Genomic DNA, 21090 nt, shown 5'->3' on the forward strand with positions numbered 1-21090 from the left:
TTGGGATTTGTTTTACAGGGTTACCCTGGAAGATTTAGACTTTGTACAAGTTTTGTGGTAGTGTTCTGTGTTTTGATATGATTTACATTTTCAGTATTTGAATACTTACCGTGTATAAAATAAGTATATAACATGTTTGTTTAATGGCAGATGATATATGTGATTTATGGTAGTCTAAAAACCTGTTCCCAGCTCTGAGGTCAAGAGAGTCATGTGTTACGTTGCTATCTTAATGCCACACAGGCAAGCTGCTTTCTTTGAATTTGGGTAATTTTGTCTTCTGCAGGAATTACATTTGATGGTTTTATGGCAAATTAAATTTCTTTGTTTTTTTCAACATTGGTGGTCAATTTTGATTTTAGAATATACTGAAACACACGTTAAAGTTTGAACAAATTGGAAATGACACATTTTATAATTCCTCTGTTTTTTTAAAAGGTTAACAGGAAAACAGTAGTATTTTTTGTTATTTTCTAAGCATGAACGCTAAGGATTTTGGTTTTCAAGTGGTAGGATACATTCTGTGGAGTTATGATGAATAAACACTAGAAAAGAGGTTAACATGTTAGTTTAAAAAAGTTATCACCATGTTTATACATTGACTTAACAATGATGGCTCAAAGGTCCCAGCTTTGTCAGGCAGAGTTTAGTGCTTGCCATTCATTTAACTGAATTGAATTATTTTGAGTTCACAAACTCCTAAACCATTTAGCCAAAAGTGAAGTGGTTTATTATTATTTTGTCGGTACATCTTCCCCTGAAAAAAGAAGAAAAACATAATGGTTCATCAGGGACTAGGGCATTTTTGTGGTGTGTATCAAGGAGAAAGTCTGTTTATCTTAATGGATATTTAAACTGACACATTGGCAAGGATAAAAACTCAAAGAAGAGATCATTAAGGCATAAGAATTTAAAAAACCTTGAATGTCTGCTGAGGGCAAAAATTCTTTAGTTAAGTGCTAACAAAAAGAGAGGGCTATAGAGAACACTGTCAGGCCTGATGTAGCTGAAGAAGGGAGAGGTGAAAAGGCCACATCAGATTGCTTCATGCTGTGAAAAGTCCATGTGAAAATAATAGCAAATTTGCTTGTTTTCTATCAGTCTCATTAAAAATCCATTCCCTGTTCTGGTAACAGTAATTCAGGATAAGGGTGATTCTCTCAGGTTCTGAAGAGCAATAAAAAAGCAAACGAGCTGGACAAAAAAACTAAATAACCAATTCTGAACAAAAATAAGTAATCATTATTTTTAAAGTGATGTGATTAACTGGTATCAGCTGTGTATGTAACAGGGATCCTTTGATGTCACTGAAAGTGGGTGACTGTCCTATGGCAGGAGGCTGAGCCTTTCAGCGCTGTGGAATTTTCCACACTCGGGGCATGGTGCTCTGTGGCTCTGAAACCAAAGCTACCTGGGACTGGCCATCTTCCAGTCTCCAAGGGGGAAATCCCCAGTGTCACACGTGCCAGGGTGAACGTGTTGATCTGGGCATGGGTCAAGGCTGGAGAAGGCAGTCCTCTAGATCAGCACAGTTTCTTAGACTTTACTTAACTTTTAAAATACTGGAATATTAAGTGCTGGCACAACTATGTTCGGCAGCAGGACCTGTTCATTCTCATCAAATGTTTCAAAATGTACCCTTGTTAATATGCAGTTTGCCTGAAAAAATTAAACTCTGAATCCTGAATTAAACCATCAGCATTAAAGAGCTTTCTAAGAGAGGCATATTTCACCGATTACAAAATCAGATTAGGGGTTTGTATATGTTATTTACCTTACGAAATATTTAAATAATGAAATGGAGTATATCACAAACACAAATCGTTTATATCAGAAACACAGAGTAAGAGATACATATAGGATATTTCTTGAAATAAATATCTAGTAAAACAAAATGCAGAAACAGGAAATAACAAAATCTTACAGATACTTCAAGCCCAGAAACGATTTCTTTCTAACACCACATGATTTACACGTCGCCTGGTGTGAGGCTGTTGCTAGTTCTATAAATGGTGATGTATTTGAAACTGATCAGTACTTGCCAACTACCGAACTAAATTTTCCAGAGTTGGAATGCTGCACTGTTTGAATTACATATGCCGCTGTTGGTCATTCTTGCCAAGGAGTGAAAAGTTACAAACTTAAGGGACAAAAATGCACGAGAAAGCAAAAATTAATTTGAGTTTACATACATATCAAATCAAATATTTTACTATTTGTTAATAAGAAAATAAGAAGGGAAAACGTAGATGGCCAAAATACTACATGTACTGGGAAGCAATAAAGCAGGAATGCAGAGTACCTTAAAGATCAGTTTAGGTGTTCTGAAAGGTGCAAAATGTCATTTAAGGAATATTATTCCGACGCTGTAGATTAAGTTTCTGTTGTTGCAGCATTGTGTTCTCATCAATCTGAGGTGTAGAAACCATGTTTGTTGGTGAAAGCGTTTTTTTTCAATATGTTTTGTTAAATTCACAGAGTTCTGGTACAATTTGACTGTTTTACCATAGAAACCAGGCTGATTAAGGATTATGAAGATTAAGAAACAGGTATAGAAATGAAACAGCTGAGACACCAGGTCCTGTTGCCGTCTTCGTCTGAACCTCTAATATGAGAAAGAAAAACAGCAGCCTATGGTATCACCAGGTAGGTCTCATTATAGTGTTCTTCATAAAATCATCTCTGTTATTTCTCTATAAAGTCATACAATCAATCTTCACCCACGATAGTAGGGTCAGGAAAGTCAGTAAAACTTTGTTGCATTTCATTGGCTAATTTTGTTTCCTATTTTTTCCACTTCTTTTCCCTGACCAGAGACTTCAAAGACATTCTATGGAATTTCAAATTGAAAACAAACCACTGTTGTGAAAGTAACAGTGGGGTAATAGATAGCAGGCAAGCTATAAGTTGTGAAATATGTTATTAATAAGTCAGCTCCAAGATGTATATTTATTTAGCTTTCTCATGTCAAAAGGAGCTGCTTTATGTAACAACCTTGAATTATCCAATTTGATCTCACACATTTGAGGTCGGTTTATCAAAAGGTCAGGGTTGTGTTGTTTTCTTTTAGTATTGTGTTTTAGACCCAGAAGCAAATTACCTTTTTTTTGCTCACAGGAACAATTTACTCCCATAAGACAACAGAAATATGACTTGATATCGGAACACCGTTGCAAACCTCTCAGTTTAGCTTGAAACTCACAGTAAGTTAAAATACGCCAATAAATAGCTTGCAAGACTCAACACATTCTTCACCCATTCATAGTACCATTTATAATACTAAGAATGTTCTTTTAATTTTTACTAAAGCTGCAATGTCACACACTGATGCATCAGGATGCAGTTTCTAAATGTAGCCTAATCATAGCTGTGGGTGTCTACATCTTTACATAGAAGTGAAATAGAAGGGACTTCTGAGCTGCTGTTTATATTATTAAATATATATACAGTACATTATTATATGATATATTATATGTGTCTATAAATCTTATACAAATGCAATCGTTACATTTAGAAAAGGAAGAACGTGGATATCAAGGAAACATTTGTCTTGTCTGAATCAAGCCACCGTGTGCCAGTTTTAGTCCTGGCATTTTAAAATTCTTTAGACGTTTTCGTTTCACTTGGAGCTATTAAAAAGGGTTTCAAAGTTAAAGTTTTAGTTCATCACTTTTTTATTGATAATGCAAGTAATGTGTATGATCAAAATGAATCTGTAAGTTAACCCTAGTCTGTTGTTATATAATTTTCCACAGAAAATAAAAAGTAAATATACAGTACAGTAGTCAACATAAATAATTTACCCTTTGATAATAAGTTTTCACAGACCAGCTTTATCAGTGACACTGAAAGCTGCATTTAAAACATCAGCAATAAAACAATGATGGGAAAACATGATCTTCATATTACTGTAAGATGCTGAGAAAGAAATATCTCATTTGGAACATTTGCCTAGCATTTACCTAAAGACAATTCTGAACATTTAAAAAAGTGGGAAATATTTTTGTATTTCTATTTGGAGGTCTATATAACAATTTAAAAAATATTCACGATTCTTGTATACAAAAAGATATGGCTCTCCTGATTCCCTGAAGCGGTCTGGTCCCAGATGTGCAGATGTACAGTATTGTGTGCTAGAGGAACATCTCTGTATTATGGGTATGAATATTAAATAGTCCTTGTTCAAGCACAATGCTACAACTTCTTATTCTGCCTTTCATATAAACTACAACTACAAACAAATGAAAAAGAAAGTCTTTTATATTATGCAAAGGTTTAAATGATTAAAAAGGCATTCGTTTCAGGACATTTTGTGCAAAAGTTTCTTTTGAGATAAAATTATGTTTAGAATGAAATAATTATATAATGAACTTATCATTTCTTTTTTTTTAAATGAAGGTCTTTTTTTCCCAATTGTGACTGCTGTCTTTGTCTTTATACGCATAACAAATGTGGATTGAAAAGTTGTACAACAGTTCTGTCTCCTGTAGTGTTGTTTTTTAATTAAATAATATTCATAAATCTATTTACAATTTAGAGGCCTTTGTAGTTAGTAATTAGTTTGAAATTTTTGATTGGTATTTTAATCACTATTTATTGTTTGGGGATTTGTGGCTGGTAGTCAAATGTGGATTGGGAAATTTATAGTGTGATATAATTGTTGACATAATTTAATATTAAAGGTAATTTTAAACTCTGTTTACCAAAGAGAAACACATTCGGTCTAAAACAGTAGAACAAATCTCTTTCTCAAGTCAAGTTTGTGCTCTGCCTGTGGTTTCCCTGGCGTCTTGAGGCTGTAGGGCTCTAGATTCATGAGGTGTCAGACTGCTCTCCTGCTTTGAACAGCTTGTAACAGGAGTCAAAGAGCTGGCAGATTCTGACATTATAATACAAGCACTAAAATAATCAAAAGTGGTGCATATAACGATATGTAAGACACATATTTAAATATACATTTGTATTGCTGAAGAACATTATTTTAAAGAATATCAGTATACTACTTATCATGTTGTAATGCTTAGGAATGTTATTATTTCTTGTTCTGTTTTATACCATTGTTAGTAATCCTTTGGAATTGGAAGAAAATTCCATCTTTATTTCAAAGAACAAATTTTAATAAATTCAGGTAGCTTGTCAAGTTATCGCTCAAGGGTTTAAATGTCTGGCTTCTGTTTCCTTTTCCTTCTCACTCTGAATAAAGGCCCTGAGCAAGGCCCTTAACCCCAACTGCTCCAGGGGCGCCGTACAATGGCTGACCCTGCGCTCTGACCCCAAGCTTCTCCCTGTCTGTGTGTCTGTGTCTCCATGGAGAAAAGCTGGGGTATGCGAAAAGACGAATTCCTAATGCAAGAAATTGTATAGGGCTAATAAAGAAACATTATTATTATTATTATTATTATTATTATTATTATTATTATTATTATTATTATTATTATTATTGTTATTATTATTAAATACTTCATTGTTTTAAATGGTGCTTTTTAACTCTACCATTTTATTTATTATCTGCAAATTTAAGGAAAGTTATTAAATCTTATTTTACAAATTGGTTCTCCAGCTGTGTAGGTTTGCCTTTAATCTCTCTCAGCATCTCTCACAGTAGAGGGTGGTTGTGTTCCGTGATCATCTTTTCTGCAGGACCCACAATGCCTGGTGAGGCCGTATCTGAGCCTGGAGCTTGTGTCGGGTGTCTGGGTACTCAGACAGCATGACTGTCCCAGGGAAGCTGATATCAAGTGATCGTGGGACTCCAGCTCAGCTCCTGGAGGGCCTAGCGTCATCTTTTTTTTCTACCTGAGCTCTCAGATAGCTGCATAATTAAAAGGCTTCTAACTAGACTGCAAGGTGTTTCATCCTACAAAAGCCAGACCTCCCACCATTGCAGGCTCAGCTTTGGAAGATGGATGCCCGGAAGCCCGCCTACCAGCGAGCCCAGGAATGGCCCGACGGTATCGGCTTCACCGTGGCGTCCTGACCACCTGCCCCCGGGGCTGGGAGCGCCTGGCCCCGTTACCCCTTTTATTCCCCCAACCCTTCGCCGGATCCCGCTCCGGCTTTTAACTCCTGTCTTGTCTGTCAGAATGGATCACCCGGCTTTGGACATTGGCTTTCTCAGGATATTCTCACGGACCCCCTTTGGACTTGTTTGCCTCGACCACGGCCCCCCGAACACCGGCGCACCTTGGACACGCCCCCTGTACTTCTTCCAGCCCCGATCCCAGTCTTCTTCCCCGTGCTAGTCTCACTCCCCTCCGGAGTCTGCCACCTGCATAGGGTGCATTTGCGACAGAAAACAGAAACAGTGAACTCTCCAGGAGCTTTTGAGAGTTTGAGACTCGTGGCCCTCATGCATGTCTTTGCTTGTGAGAGGACAGTAATGTTAGTTCTTCTCTTTTAATAGCCATTGGTGGCTCTGCTAGGAGGTGGAGAGGGCTTAGTGTCCGTCAGCCTCAATATCGTTAGGCACAATTAGAATCAAGGTACGATGATAAATGAAGTGTAAATATGTGTAGAGGGAAAGAGTAAGAGTGCTTTGTTTATGCCTAATTGAATTCGAAAACCCTTTTACTGTATTGAATTAGGTTAATCTAATGTTAAAAAAACCAAATGAGTACACAAACTCAGATATGCAAATACTTTTGCAAGACTTTTGTTTGTTTAGAGCTGCAGAGCAAGCTTAAGAGGCCCATGACAATATCTTTAGTAGTCATCTCATTGATACTACTGTAGTTGCTATTTAAAAAGTTTATTTTCTTAGTGCTTATTATTTAACAAATGTGTAATAAGTATTGGAAGATTACATCATAGTTGTTTTCCTGAAGAAGCCGTTGTATGTCATAAAGAGATAGCTTTGAAGAAATGCCAGCAAATTCAATTATTGTATATCAGCCATGAAAGTGAAAATTTCATACAATTTTATGTCTGCCAAGTCCAAGACTAGACATTTACAAGATTCAGTGCAGTAATACAGCAAGACTTGTTCCCTCTTACTCGAAAGGACTGTGGCAATGTAACACAGAAACGTCCTGTGCTTGCGATGGAAGTAAACGGTTATTTTAATTGCTCTGCCTTTTGCTTTAACATTCTTCCTAGTTGTTCCCCTTGAAATGTTTACTAATACTGTGCATGAAAGGAATGTACAGATTAGAACTAGGAGATTCTCCTGGAAATGTGACGCTACACCGCTCTCTGGGATCGATTTAAGAAAATAATAAATTATGTTTTTTTCTTTTCATTTCTACTTTGAACTTGTTGATTGATATTCAGCACAAATGCTCACACCCAGATGACCCGAGGCATGGAAGATAGCTCACTAGGCCAAAGACCAGTTGCACAGCACTATCTCAGAATGTGCAGAAACAAACAACCTTTCTTAAGTTATTCTATTTTTAAGATGTACGCATTAGTGTAGTGGGTTTTCTTCATGCCCCTCCTATAATTTATAGGAATTTGGAAGATTTAAACATGGCTTAACCACATGAAAGGACACCATTACAGTGAGTTAAACATTCTTCTACAAGTCAAATAATCATTTCTGAATTTCTGACTCCATTGAACTTAAACACACAGACATGTGACTGAAATAAGGATTCCAAAACCCCCCAGAGCTGATCATCTCTATTACGGTTTCCATTGAGGGTTAGTAATTTATTAGTACTTGATGATAAGTTGCAGATACTATTAAAAAAACACGTTGGTCAGTTTAAAAAATATGTCAGGGAAAATATTGCATGAAGTTTTTTCTTGTTTACAAACCTGTTCATTGTAAATTAATTGGAGAAAACATTATATTAAAAACTCACAGTTGAGAGCGTGACAGAGAATTGAACAGTAGAGTTGTTTTGTTACATGTACACTTACTGCTGTCTTCAATGAAATATTTCAAGGCTGTGCTTGGAGATGCAGAATGACGTGAATCCTATTTAGAACCATCTCACTGTTAAAAGTGTCCCTTTGGATTAACTGTCTTCTTAATAGCTACCAACTGCAACTCAGATGAAAGTGGAGACAAAAAACAAAATCTAGGACATCGTTTTTCATGCTTCCACATGTGCCGGAAAAGGAATCTGTCTGAAATATGCCTTTATCACTGTGTTTCAGTAACAATCCATTGGCATAGATTTAACCAACACACTGTATTTAAACAATGGCAAGAGTTATAGAAAGTAGAGATTCTGTATTTTTATCTAGACTTTGTCAAATAAATTTCTGGTACATTATCCAAAAGGTGGCATCTTTATAGTGTTCACTTAACTCTTAACTCTCAAACATAGTGCTTTGAGAGATAAAATTAAATTAATTGATTTTTTACCCATTAATTAAACTTTAGTTTCACCTTCCACTAATATATTTTTTTTACTTAAATTAAAATGAATATGCATTTAGAATGGTCATTTAATGGTAATGATTCAATACTGGTTTAATTGATCATTTTGACTTGTGAGATAATGCATGCTGGTATAGTGAAGATACACTGTAGGAGCTTGGTGTAAGATTGTTTCTCTGTATCATTTATAGTCAAATCTTGAGAGGCTCTGCTGCACACTTCTGTCCTAAACTAAGTCAATAGGAGACAGAAGGACAAGACAAGGAACAAACAAAATGTACCCCACACTGTAATTAATGATCAACATTTGTTTCTCTTTTTAAAATTGGTGAAGAACAATATAAAGTATAGTTTTATTTGGTAGTACTAATTAAAAAAAAATAAATGGTTCCCAGCACACACTGTATTTACTTACAAACGAGCTTCTATAGCATCAAAGTAGAAATGCAAGTAACCAAAAGAAAAAAATATCGTATTTCACCCAGTGAAAGTATAATTATCCTACGTTTGCAAAAATAGAAATGTAACTGACACTGCATGAGCCCTTCCTTCTATAGCATACAATTACTGTAACAACCTGGGACGCAGCTGGGTTAATGGCCTGCCCTGTACTGTGTGACCTCCTGCTACATCCAGGGCTACATCCAGTAACCTCTTTGCCTGAAAAAACAAGTCTGCCTGATGGTCCAAATAGCCCTCTCTTATCTGGAACCATTCAGTTTGAAGGATCATTTAAATTTAAGGCTAAAGGAGGCAGTTCAATAATCGTGTGAAATTTGCAGCTTCTTTGACTTGAAGCGGGTTAAAAATGGTATGCTTAGGAAAATTCCTGAATGTAAAAATGGTTACCGTATGTACGTGTTCTGTGTTTGAACTATATTAATTTTCTTCTAGTTTAGCAGCCATTATATACAGTATATTATATACATGTTCATTTGTCATCCTTTCCAGCCTGTTGTACTGCTGCCTAAACTCGAAGTCTTCATCTTTCCACCACATATTTTTGGAGCTGCTCAGTTCCTTCATCTATTTGAAGTGCTCTCCCTACAAGCTGTTTTGAATGGGAGCTGCTGTGTTCCCCTATTATACTCCAAACATTAAATTAGAGCAGACCCTTTTACACATCAATAAATATTTATTCATCTAAATGTTTTAACATGTTAACTCTATAATTTTTAAAATAATTTCCAGGTAGACATTTCATTCAGAAGATACATTTCCTGTGTAATTGATATAATGAGACAACAGCTTTCCTCCTCTGGCATGCATGACGTTCAGCCCAAGATAAGTCAGAGCCCAGTGTAAATGGCGAAGCTCAGCTCAATATGCAGGACGCTGTTTTGCTGCTGTCACTCCTGCAGATTCCTGAGCACTACGTGTCCTGCCCTTAGCATGTGGGCACACGAGAGACCAACCTTACAGCGTGCACAACACTGCAGCTCTAAGAGCTGAGGGGTGGGAGCACAGAACCCCGAAATTATAAACTGAGGCTGTAACGTCTGAGTCTCATATGTCAAAAAGCTGATGCTTATCAATTGTATTGCAGTGTTTAGGCAGTTGTAAAACAATGAGAGAAAAATAATTTTTAAAACTCTTAACTTCTTTCTCATGAACATTAAAAGGTAAAGGTTGTGCAGCACATTTTAAGGATTACTGAGGTTTTTGTATCTTAATGTATCCCATAGAAGCAAAACTTCTAAACCAAAATATCAAGACATTTGTTCATATGATTGTGTGTAAAGACAGTAAGAGATAAATCTTACTTTTAGCCTTTAGATTTTAAGATGTAATCCTTAGTTTGCTTCATAAAAGCAAAAAAGGGTGCCTTTCTAAAAGCATTATTGGAAGTTCCACACAACGATTTCACAAAAGAGCCGTTTTTGTTTAGTGTTTGAAGTGGGAGCAGAACCAGGACATGAGATTATGTGTTAGTACACATATGCGTCTGCTACAATCTTTATTTTAAAACACAGATGATAACACATCAGGGTTAAATTGTTTGCAAAGATCCTACTGGGAATTGAGAAGGTGATGTTAAACCTACAGTACACATTTATCGAGTTTCAACTTTCAGATGCTTAATACTATTTGTATTGTAGGAGGAAAATGCCTTCAGTATATAGTATGATGGAAAAAGATGTTTCGGTTACTGCTGGCAAAAAGCTATTTTTTCAAGATTAAAATTATAATTAAACTTTAAATGTAAGGATAATTTTGCTTCTATTTACACCTTTATTTGCATTTTGTATGTTTTCAGCAATTAAGAATATTTTATTAGAGTTAAGATAAATTTGTGTTTTTTAGAGATCATAAGATGCACTGATGTTTTTAATGGCACCTACAGTAAGTAACTGTAACAAAGTATGCAGAACTGGAAAGAATTGTTTCTTCTAAAATAAGTACTTAAATAATTAAATGTCATTAGTTAATTAGTTAAAATATTATAGTCTTATTTAAAAGAAACAAGAGGTATTGGAGCTGTTATTAACAAAAAACATTTAAGTACATTGATAAAGAGAATAGAAGAACACAATACAGAGTTTTAAGAGTTATTTTTCTGATATTTAATTTAATACTAAAAAACAAAAGCGAGCCAGGACACCTAACTTCTAAAAAGAAGCTTGTCAGGGATTACTGTTCTAAAACTATTTTAATAAACAGAATGAATCTTGTTTCTCAGAAAAGCAAAAATTGTACTTGGACTCCATTCACTATCCCTATGAACGACACTAGATTTCTGTTTGATATATTTACAAAAGAAACGCAGACATAATTTTTAGAACTCGCAACACTCGGATTCAGCTCTTCTCAGATTGAAGAACTATTTTCTTGCATGTACAGTGCTCCACGTTTGAGACAAACGTTATAACAAAGAAGATATTATGGTATGTGATCACACACCAAAATGTCAGAATACTTAGGGCATTTGTTCAGTTCAAGTTGCTTTTCTCTGACCAAGCATGTGTTCAGGATTTTCCATTTGATCTATAATTAGATTAAATATAAGTCCAGTATGCTCAAAGATGAGTCTTACTTCTGGCAAACATGCCAGAAAAAAAGGTGTCCATGCAAGTTCAGCGGACGATCCAGCAATTGTGTCTTACCTTCTATAAAGATGAAAGATAAAGCTCCTTTTACCTCTTCTCTGCTGGGATTCGTGAAGGTGGATCTGAGAGAAATTTACAACACGATTTTCAGTATGAAGCTCCTGGAGGCCCCCACACCCTGCATCACCAACCCAAAAAAGGGTGTGCTGGGCTGGGAAAGCTGATCCGTCCACACCTAGGGTCATCCTTTGCCTTCTGCGAGAAAGGTTAGTCCCATTGAGCCTAAGCGTAGTACTGAACTTTCCAGTTCAGCCTTTGTTTTAAAGGTGAAAACAATGATATATGCTTCCTTTTTTCTGATTCTTTACTGACATTTTTAAATTAGAAATGCTCAGAAATGCAGCAACAAAAAATATGTATCTCTTCCTGTACCATGGAACAGGAAATTAATACAGAGTATGCACAATATGTCCGTTGTTTAGCGTTCCTATGCTTTCACAAATGTTTTTAGGATTTAACTCTTCAGCTTCCAGAAGCCTGTTTTGAATTGTCATCCACATGTACCAGAGCTTTACCTCGACAGTCTTTTGAAGTGTGTTTTGATTGCGTGTTTATTGCAAGCACTATTGGTGTCTTCAACTTGTTTTATTCTCCAACATTTGTCTGTTATTCTTAGTAAGTTTACATTCTAATGTATTTTAGGTAATTACCCTTAGCAATTACTTTCTTTGACAGATTTAATTTAATTCATTATCTTTCGCAATCGTCTATAGCAGACAACCAACATTCTGATAGTAATTGCCTCTTTATAACTTTGGCCTTTGTGATGCCTTTTCACTTTTCATTTGTTTGTGACAATCATAATTATTTCTAATGAGTAATAAATGCATCACAAAATGCAAGCATACTGTTTTATATTATTTTGATACCCTTGATTTTTAAAAAATTGCTGACTTTGGGAGAGAAAACAATATGAACAACTCAGATCATTCAGTTATCTATTTCTTCTTTTACAAAAAGGGTTGCTTACCAGCAGCCTAAATATACCCAATTCAGCAAATACTTGAGCTAGTTAATAGTACATGAAAAAGATCACAGAGGAGCAAAACTCTCAATTCAGATGCATCTGAACAGTTTGGTTGTCTGTACAACATGCTACGATGGTGAAGTATGGAGAGATTCAGATGTTTGTGTGAGAAGCTGTATGTGTGACTTAGAATCTCTTGCAATGTTTAATCGATCATGTGGGAATAACAATGTTAAAAATGTTTAAAAGTGACATGAGACTTACAGAAGGTGGAAATGCAGAGGAAAGAGAAGAAATGAATGTTGGACACTATGAATTAGCTTCCTCCTTTTCACTTACTGTACCTCAACAATATAAAAGAAAACATTTAATGAAATGTACTGTGTCTCTTGAGATTAAAACAAATGAAATATGATAAAGAATGCCATTGTGTCTGTCTTGCTTACCAAAGACCAAAGACTGGCTTTACAGCTATTTTCAGCAGAGCACCATGGTCAAGAGGGAGTTGAAAGTAACTTTGGGTGAAGTTTAGAATACTTGCTCGTCTTAGATAATGTGCGGATTTGTAATAGAAGCAGTCTGTTTAGGAGATACTGTCTTTTGTAGTTGAAATTTTTATGGCCACATCACATGCTGTAGGGTTACCATATTTAAAATCCTGGTCATGTCTGCCAGCCTGAGGGGGCAAAAAGTCTCTTTTCTTATTGTATTTGTTCCAAACATCCACAGATGTTTGTGTAACTGTGTTGTACTGTTTTTCAGTCCTAAATACACTTGCATTTAATTTCCATTAACAGTATGACCTCTTATTGTGATTTTCCTTGAAGAGCTTGAGTTTGGGCTGACTTTGCCCATTTCCTCTAGGTGTTTTGAATACCTTATCAAGTTCCCACAAGCCACTCATAGTTCCAGGCTCCAGAGGTTTTTTCTTAAACTCTCTGTCCAGTCCAGGAATTACTCTGGTTATTCTTCTCCTGGAGTTGTGGTTTCCAATGTCTTTCTTGTGGTGTGGTGTGTGGAAAGCTGAAGTGAAAACAGTGGTCTGAGAAAGGTCTTAGAAGCATTACCTCATAATTATCATCTCTCTCTAGGGCTTGTCTGCTGATCGCCATGCTTCCTCTCTCTTCTACACAAGCAGAATGTCACTTCCACATATACAAGCAGCCTTTCAAAAAGCAGCCGTCCCCATGACGATCTCTACCGTATCTCTTACATACAGGGGACAGGTTCTCTAAAATCAAACTACTGTGTGAAACCTAGTGAGGTGGCGTGAATCACATGGACAGGATGGGCTGCTGTGATCAAGCAAGCATGTAGTGTCTAAAAGAGCTTATTACTCACATTTACTGTATACAACTGCAGTGTGACATTTAAATATTCTTCGCCTTTATTTGTGTCATAGGATCAGGGAAGTTTCATATGCATACAGTATAATTATTACATTTTTAAAAGAAGTTTTATGCACAATTATATCTGTCTCAGTATAAGGGCCTGCAACATTTTGATTCACCACAATGACTAAAGCAGTGACACAAACAATGACTAAAGCAATATGTTTGTAATAAAAGAACAAGTAAACATCAAGAAATATATTTTTGCAAATGTTAACCTGTTGTAGTCACAGAACCAGATATTGTGCTGGCTGTACAAAAGAAATACATTTCATTTAACACTCCTTATCAAAAATGATCCCTTGTATGTTGTTTTATATGTTATTGTAAATATTATATTTTATTCCTTAAAGTAATGTGAATTGTGCAAAAAGAACCTTAATATAAACTCTGTATTTTAAATTTAATGTATTTCATGTAGACATTTGCGAAACATTTGTTACTTCCTGTCAATTCAAGATACTATACTACCGTTATTTAATAAAACTATAATCCTGAAGTGAAATTAAAAATTGGAAGAAACTGGCAAACTTAAGCAAATTGATTTACAATATAAAGAATCCTACTGTACAGCATGACTTTAATCTTAATATTGGGATTGTGACAGAAAACGTTCAAAGGTAAGAACTGTAACGTCTGTAGCATCTTAGCTCCTCAGTGCTGAGCCACGTTTACAGACCTTACAAGAGCAACTGTACCTTTACCCCTTTAACAGGAAAGGCCCTCCCATGGTTCTTCATAATACACAAGAATACAACCCAATTCAATTATGAGAATTTCAGGCCAGATTGAGAAAGATGCCAGCACGTTCATTTCTACAACGTGACTTGGCAGTTTAATCCACACATTAATATATATGTGCGTATGGATAATTACAGGGTTTTCTTATATCTGTGTAGAATCGTCTGTTTGAGAGTTTTCCATCTGGGTTCTCACACACGAAAGATGAGATATTTTACTTCGTAAGTTTCTGAGGCTGTACTTCAAAATTTGGCATCTTGAAGTTATGTTTTTAACGTACACAGTTAAGAACAAATCCTTGTTGCACAAACGATGCTCACTAGCCCTGTGTTACATCATGTTTTCCAGTTATTCATTCCAACTGTTTTGTTTTACAAACATTACTAAAAAGTTGCAAAGATACAGGTAAAGGTTTATTCCATTCTTTCATAGCTGAAACATAGCTCGAAATACAATTACACCTCCTCTTTACTGAGCCCCCCTCTCCCGACACTGTAGGTAAATTATATGGTAAAGATTCATGCATCTCGCTGCACACTTGCCTTCAGCTTAACTCTCTTGACACAGTTAACAAATGCTTTTTTAATGAGCATGCTTGTAATCAGTTACAATTCAATGTAAACTGTTCTAGAGATATGCACACTATGTACACTTGAAGTGTCTGTTTATTACTGTTTCCAAGCCTTTGATGTTAAATGCTCGATTACATAGCGTTGTTTTCAACAGAGATTGTGGTTTCTTTTTCTTAGAGCGTTTTCAGGGAAGCTAGCAGTGTTGACAGTTTTTATAACTAATATTATGTGGTTTCGCCTGTGAAAATGCGTCACTGTTCTAGATTAATATACGAGTCTTGGCTGAATGTTTCAGGAAGCCAGATCTGTGTCGTAGAGTCACTGACGTTTGCAGGAAAATACATGGAATAGGCCCACCTCACCATGTTTGTTCCTTTTGGCCACCTTCACAATAAACACACCCTATACCTAAATCAGAAAACCTTCAGGAGAAATACTGTTTCACTAACTTAAGGCTCTTAAGTGGCTGTCAGCCAATTGCTTCATGGATCCTAAACTAAATTCATGGTCTTTGCTAGTACTACCCATTATTTCATGGGGTTCAAAATGACCTCATGCCTGAGGTTGCAGAACATAGTCAGGATCAGGTGGATGTGATTAACTGACTCTGTAACAATCAGTTGAAAAAGATTGAACCTTCTCCTTCAACCCTGACTTAGTCTTTCAACCATTCTCAGTTTTCACTGAAGTGTGTCTTAGTGATAACACAGGGACATGTTCCCACTCTCTGAAATATCATCACCTGCTGTGTCCCAGATCCATCACTCGGTTCGTGATTTAAAGTCACATGGTGGCTGTCCAGGCACTACTGGAGTTGAGTGCTCATGGGTCAAAATGTTACATGTCTATATGGTTTAGTTTCTTATCTATGTTCGCTGCAAAATAAAAGCTTAAACACAGGACATTTAGAAACAACTGTTTTGTCGTCATTTGTAAAACAAATGGGACAGTTGTGAGAGGCACAGGCTCTTGAAGTATTTACCATGGCTTTCTGTAAAACAAACAAAAAATCATTTAGTGCTTTAGGCAGACTTGCTGATAAACCTGCTTTATTTTAACAAAACATTTCTGTGCATACACAATAGTTTATGACATGTTTGAAACATCATAACATGATTTATGAAGTATGATTTTTATTTCAGACTTCATAAAATGTTAGTATAATACTGTTATGACTCTCAGAAATCATTTCCACAGATGTAAGATAAGTAAAATAGAAGACATATTCAGGAATTTACTGTTAGAATGAATTCAGTCTGAAGGATGGCAGTTTAGATCTAGTTAACCAAAGAGCTGTGCACTATTTCTTATAATCTTACATTTTTGCTCTGATATAGTTACCCTGTGCTTTAGTCCTGTCTAATATCCATATGTAATGGATATTTTTTTAAATGAATTTTAAAAAACAAAACAGTTGTGTAATCGAATGGGGTGTTTTTTTAAAAATTTAAACTACCCTTACTAGTTTTAATTTACTTGACATACAGTACCAGTTACAATTTGAGTTTAACAATTTAACAAAAAAAACGCATGTATTCATGTAGAACAAGTTATATTGGATCCAAAAGAAAGGTTTATTTTACTCAAAAATATTTACCACATCTGTAAGCAGTATCTATATTTACAGAGTGTGGCTATTGTAAATACCAGAATTGCTTTTGGTTTCCTTTACATAATTACATTCTGTAGCAATTTCCAGGATTCTTCTTTTTTCTATTTTTTTCTGTTAGAATTTGCAACTTTTTTTAAAATGCAGAGAACTTAATTCTTGCATTCATTATTTATTGCAGTGACAGTGTTGTTATCAGGACGAACCATTGCTTGAGTGCTCCATTCCCGGTGAGTTTGGACAGATCACCAGACTGGATACCTGCCCAGCGGCCTCTGAATAACACCTGATGAGGGGCTTGAAAAAAGTCAGTGACACAAACCTGGGAACTCACAAACGGTCACAACAGAAACTGGGAGGTGCTTCAGAGAACTTCCAGCTGACATGGTGCTTCCACCTAGCAATATGAAACCCTTACCATAAAAAGGGACTTATGAAAATTGGCAAAGGAATAAAAGATTTTGCAGTTGTTTTCTTAGCATATCTGTTCTGAAGACTACTGTAGCCACTGCAAATAAACTCCAGAAATCAGCCTTCTATGTAAACACACAGTGCTTGAATATTGCGGTGTTATGTTATCAGATACACAGATTTACAAAAAATTTTGTGAGAACAAATTGCCGTCCAAATGAAAAACTCTTTGCCCTTTTAGAACATAAAAGGCTTGAGCTCTTAGTCCTAGGGAATGACAAGCAGACCTGTGAGGATTACTTTTATCACATGCAATGAAAGCATGCCTTTGAATTATAGTGAAATAGAAGTAACCTAGTAAATGCTTCTGCATATCAGGCAAGACTCCCGGTGGGACCTGTGAAATTGCTTTGTATACTGAATAGCATTTGATTGGAAAGATGTATTTTGTTGTTATTTTAATCAGAATTTCCAGCCATTACAAACTTAATAATTTAGGAGATCTTATTGCAAGTTCATTTTTTTAAGTTGACTTAAATTTAAGATGACTCATAAAGGGGGAGACAAATGTTCCATTCCATTCATTCCAATACCTGTAATTTTAATTAGAAAATCACGTCTGAAAAATGTGGATGTCTCTGTCAGCTGACAGCTACAGTATGAGAAATACTGCATAACTGAAGACCTGGGTTAAAGGGTTACTTAGTGTTCTGCAGGATTTATAGCTCAAAGCAATACTTAAATGTAGTTGTCTCCAGTGATGTCTATATCATAGGGATGCCTTCTTGATTACTGTCATAAGTAGCCTTTGTCAGTTCGGACTGATGGGATTTATTCTTGCTTTATCATTTTAGTTAGGATCTGTTAAAAATCAAGCCACAGTCCTCTCTCCTGCTCTAATGATGCTCATTTATCTCTGTTGTTCTACTCCTCAGCTGAGTGAAGACTCTCTGGTTAAAACTACATAGCACCCTGAATTATCTCTTGCTGACAACACCATGATCATTTACTTTTAAGAATAATCCTTGAGAGTTTGTGAGTCAGACCTGTAATAGTTATTTGATTTGTCACTGCTCAGCTGCCAGGAGAAAATATAAAATCTTGTGTAAAAAGCAACACTGTGGCTTCAAAGGCTTTTGTGTCCTTGGTTCGATTCCGGAGGCAGCCCTCGGTGTGAAGTTTGCATCTTCTCCGCGTGGCCACATGTCTGAGCTGGTGGTGTGCCGGTTTGCTCCCTCGGGAATCTGCAGTTCTTTTCTTTACTCTCTCTGTGTGGTGATGGACTGGTACTCCAGGAGTCATCCCAACTTGCCTATTGTCAGCTGGGTGAGGCTCCAGTTTGCCATGACTGCACTGGACTTAGTGGTCATTGAAAATGGACTGCAGGATACTGTAAAGTACTGAACAATTCTTCCGTAAGCTGAGAAGAATCGAGGAAAAGGAATTTATGCTCAATATCATGTTTAGTTCAAAAAGCCAGACGTTAGGTCCGCTCTGCAGCACAATTACCTCTGGGGAAAACACTACACCACAGTCACTCAGACAGGGGTACAATGTTTCACCCCGCTTCCACAGTACGAACACCCCTGGTATATCCCGCCTGCCCTTGTGTAAAGAGGGAGTTCAGTCTTAGGACTTGAATGACACACTGCAGTGTGTGGAACTACTAATGTAACCAGACTGGGACCCCTATCATCAGGAGGAGGGACTGCCACTGGCAATATAGTGTCAGCACTAACACAGCAGTGCAAACCCAAATATTTAGGGTAGCTATAAATATGAGCAGTATGTACAGCATTGAAAATTTTCAAGGGCTGTTTTTCTAAGTTTTTCTTAAGAATTATGCAGCTATGCAGCCAACCTAAACCATTCCTGATTTAAAAAAAAAGGGTTTTTAAGACATGCGCCATAATTACAGGAATATGTATTTTGTTTGAAAAAGTAGAACACTCCACTTTAAATAAAGCATCTCAGTTCCCACGAGCTTGACTTCCAGCTCTTTGCACTTACACAGTACATTCCAAAGGCAAAATACACATGTGCTTTCTGACACACAGAGCGCCTGCACAATATCATCTCACTCTTCATATGTCAGTGGTTTTGAGCACTGAGCTCCTTGGTTCACAGACTGTACTATAAGAGGCAAGCCCCATAGGAAGCTATGTGCAATTAAAAACATCTGGAAACTGTGAGAGCCTTGTTTGAAATTGACTCAGAGAAGACAATTTCCAATGGCTAACAAAGCAGTTTTTTTACTTGACGTACTAGCTGATGTTTTCTGTCAGAACTGATGGTTAACATTTTAAATATTTTTGCAGATTACATTTAGAAAAGAAGGAGCCTGTTGAGCAGGTGACCTTTTGGCAATCGATATATATTAGAACAACTATATGTATAAATATGTTTTAATTCATACATAATTCTCTGTTCTAACTGATAACTCTGATACTTCTGATTCGGCTGATGTTTTTATGAAATATATGTTGTTGAAGCATATATTGTTTTAATTAAAACCATTCATTTTCTAGCCCCTTTATCCAATACAGGGTCGCAGGGGAAGCAGCACCTGTCATGGCAAGCAACAGGCACAAGGCCGGCTACGCCCTGGATAGGACGCCAGTCCATCACAGGGCACATACATACTAGGGCCAATGTTTCCAGCAATCAATTAACCTATGTCTTTGAGCTCTGGGAGAAAACCAGAGCACCCAGAGGAAACCCACATGAACGTGGGAAGGACATGCAAATTCCACACTGACAGTGCCCCAAGAACTGGAGCCAGGACCCCGACTCTGCAAGTACCAACTGTACTAACCACTGTGCCACTCTGCTGCCATCCATTAAACACATGCTAAATATAGATACCTCGACCATCTCCAAGATGGGTCAGAAGTAGAATATATATATATAAGACCTCAGCAGTATCAGGCATGTTAGTGGAAGTACAAGCCCCTGGCTCTGTGCACAGAGTGTGAGACCGCTACCCTGGCTCTGTGCACAGAGTGAGAGACCGCTACCCTGGCTCTGTGCACAGAGTGTGAGACCGCTACCCTGGCTCTGTGCACAGAGTGAGAGACCGCTCCCCTGGCTCTGTGCACAGAGTGTGAGACCGCTACCCTGGCTCTGTGCACAGAGTGTGAGACCGCTACCCTGGCTCTGTGCACAGAGTGAGAGACCGCTACCCTGGCTCTGTGCACAGAGTGAGAGACCGCTACCCTGGCTCTGTGCACAGAGTGAGAGACCGCTACCCTGGCTCTGTGCACAGAGTGAGAGACCGCTACCCTGGCTCTGTGCACAGAGTGAGAGACCGCTACCCTGGCTCTGTGAACAGAGTGTGAGACCGCTACCCTGGCTCTGTGCACAGAGTGTGAGACCGCTACCCTGGCTCTGAAGCCCCTGAGCTGCAGCCAGTCCCTACGCATAATGCATGATGAGAACAGGAATATTAGACATACAGCACAGTAATTGCAGTAAAAGATCATGAATGGCTGCAGGTGCAAAACTTATTCATAACCAATTTGTTCATCAGGTTTTATTTTTTGAATGTTTTTAATGTAAGTGTCAGAATGTTCTTGATTTGTTTACCAATCATTGCATCAGCGAGATGGGAGGAAATGTGGAATAATGCTCAGGAATAGGTTTCTTAGAAATTACTGTTGTTGGACATGTGTGGTAAGGGAATGGTGATTTTCAGGCCTACCACAGATTTCACTGGAATAAGGGATGATGAAATAGGCTACATGTTTGTCACAACTCCCATGTTGGCAATAAGACATTTAATTTGGATGCATTTATTTAGTAAAACAGGCTGATTTTTCTTCTGTTCAGGGGAATCTAAAATAATTGAATATTACATTAGCTTATTTAAATAAAGATGCAAAAATGCAACCAAAAAAAACCCCCCGCAGATTACTCAGAAGAACCGTACAAGCAGCATCTTCCAATGTCCAGGAGCGCGACAGG

At 37.0% G+C, this 21090-nt stretch overlaps 1 protein-coding gene and 2 long non-coding RNA genes across 3 annotated transcripts in view; 2 read left to right on the plus strand and 1 right to left on the minus strand.

The window, feature by feature from the left end:
- Positions 1–6107, plus strand: part of LOC148648406 (uncharacterized) — a 16466-nt gene extending 10359 nt beyond the window's left edge. The window contains exons 2-3 of the long non-coding RNA XR_015926717.1: positions 2511–2646; positions 5641–6107. This is a non-coding gene — a long non-coding RNA (uncharacterized LOC148648406). The remainder of the gene's footprint in view (positions 1–2510; positions 2647–5640) is intronic.
- asip1 (agouti signaling protein 1) overlaps positions 1–11562 on the minus strand; it is a 26823-nt gene extending 15261 nt beyond the window's left edge. Inside the window, exon 1 of the mRNA XM_088607849.1 lies at positions 11434–11562. The gene's annotated coding sequence lies outside the window, so the exon portion shown is untranslated. The remainder of the gene's footprint in view (positions 1–11433) is intronic.
- Positions 11545–21025, plus strand: LOC148648407 (uncharacterized). The gene is made up of 2 exons (XR_015926719.1): positions 11545–11642; positions 16898–21025. It is a non-coding gene; the product is annotated as an uncharacterized LOC148648407 (long non-coding RNA).
- The last annotated feature ends 65 nt before the right edge of the window (positions 21026–21090 follow it).

The sequence above is a fragment of the Lepisosteus platostomus genome, chromosome 15 (assembly GCF_059453375.1).
Source record: "Lepisosteus platostomus isolate fLepPlt1 chromosome 15, fLepPlt1.hap1, whole genome shotgun sequence".
NCBI classification, from domain to species: domain Eukaryota; kingdom Metazoa; phylum Chordata; class Actinopteri; order Semionotiformes; family Lepisosteidae; genus Lepisosteus; species Lepisosteus platostomus.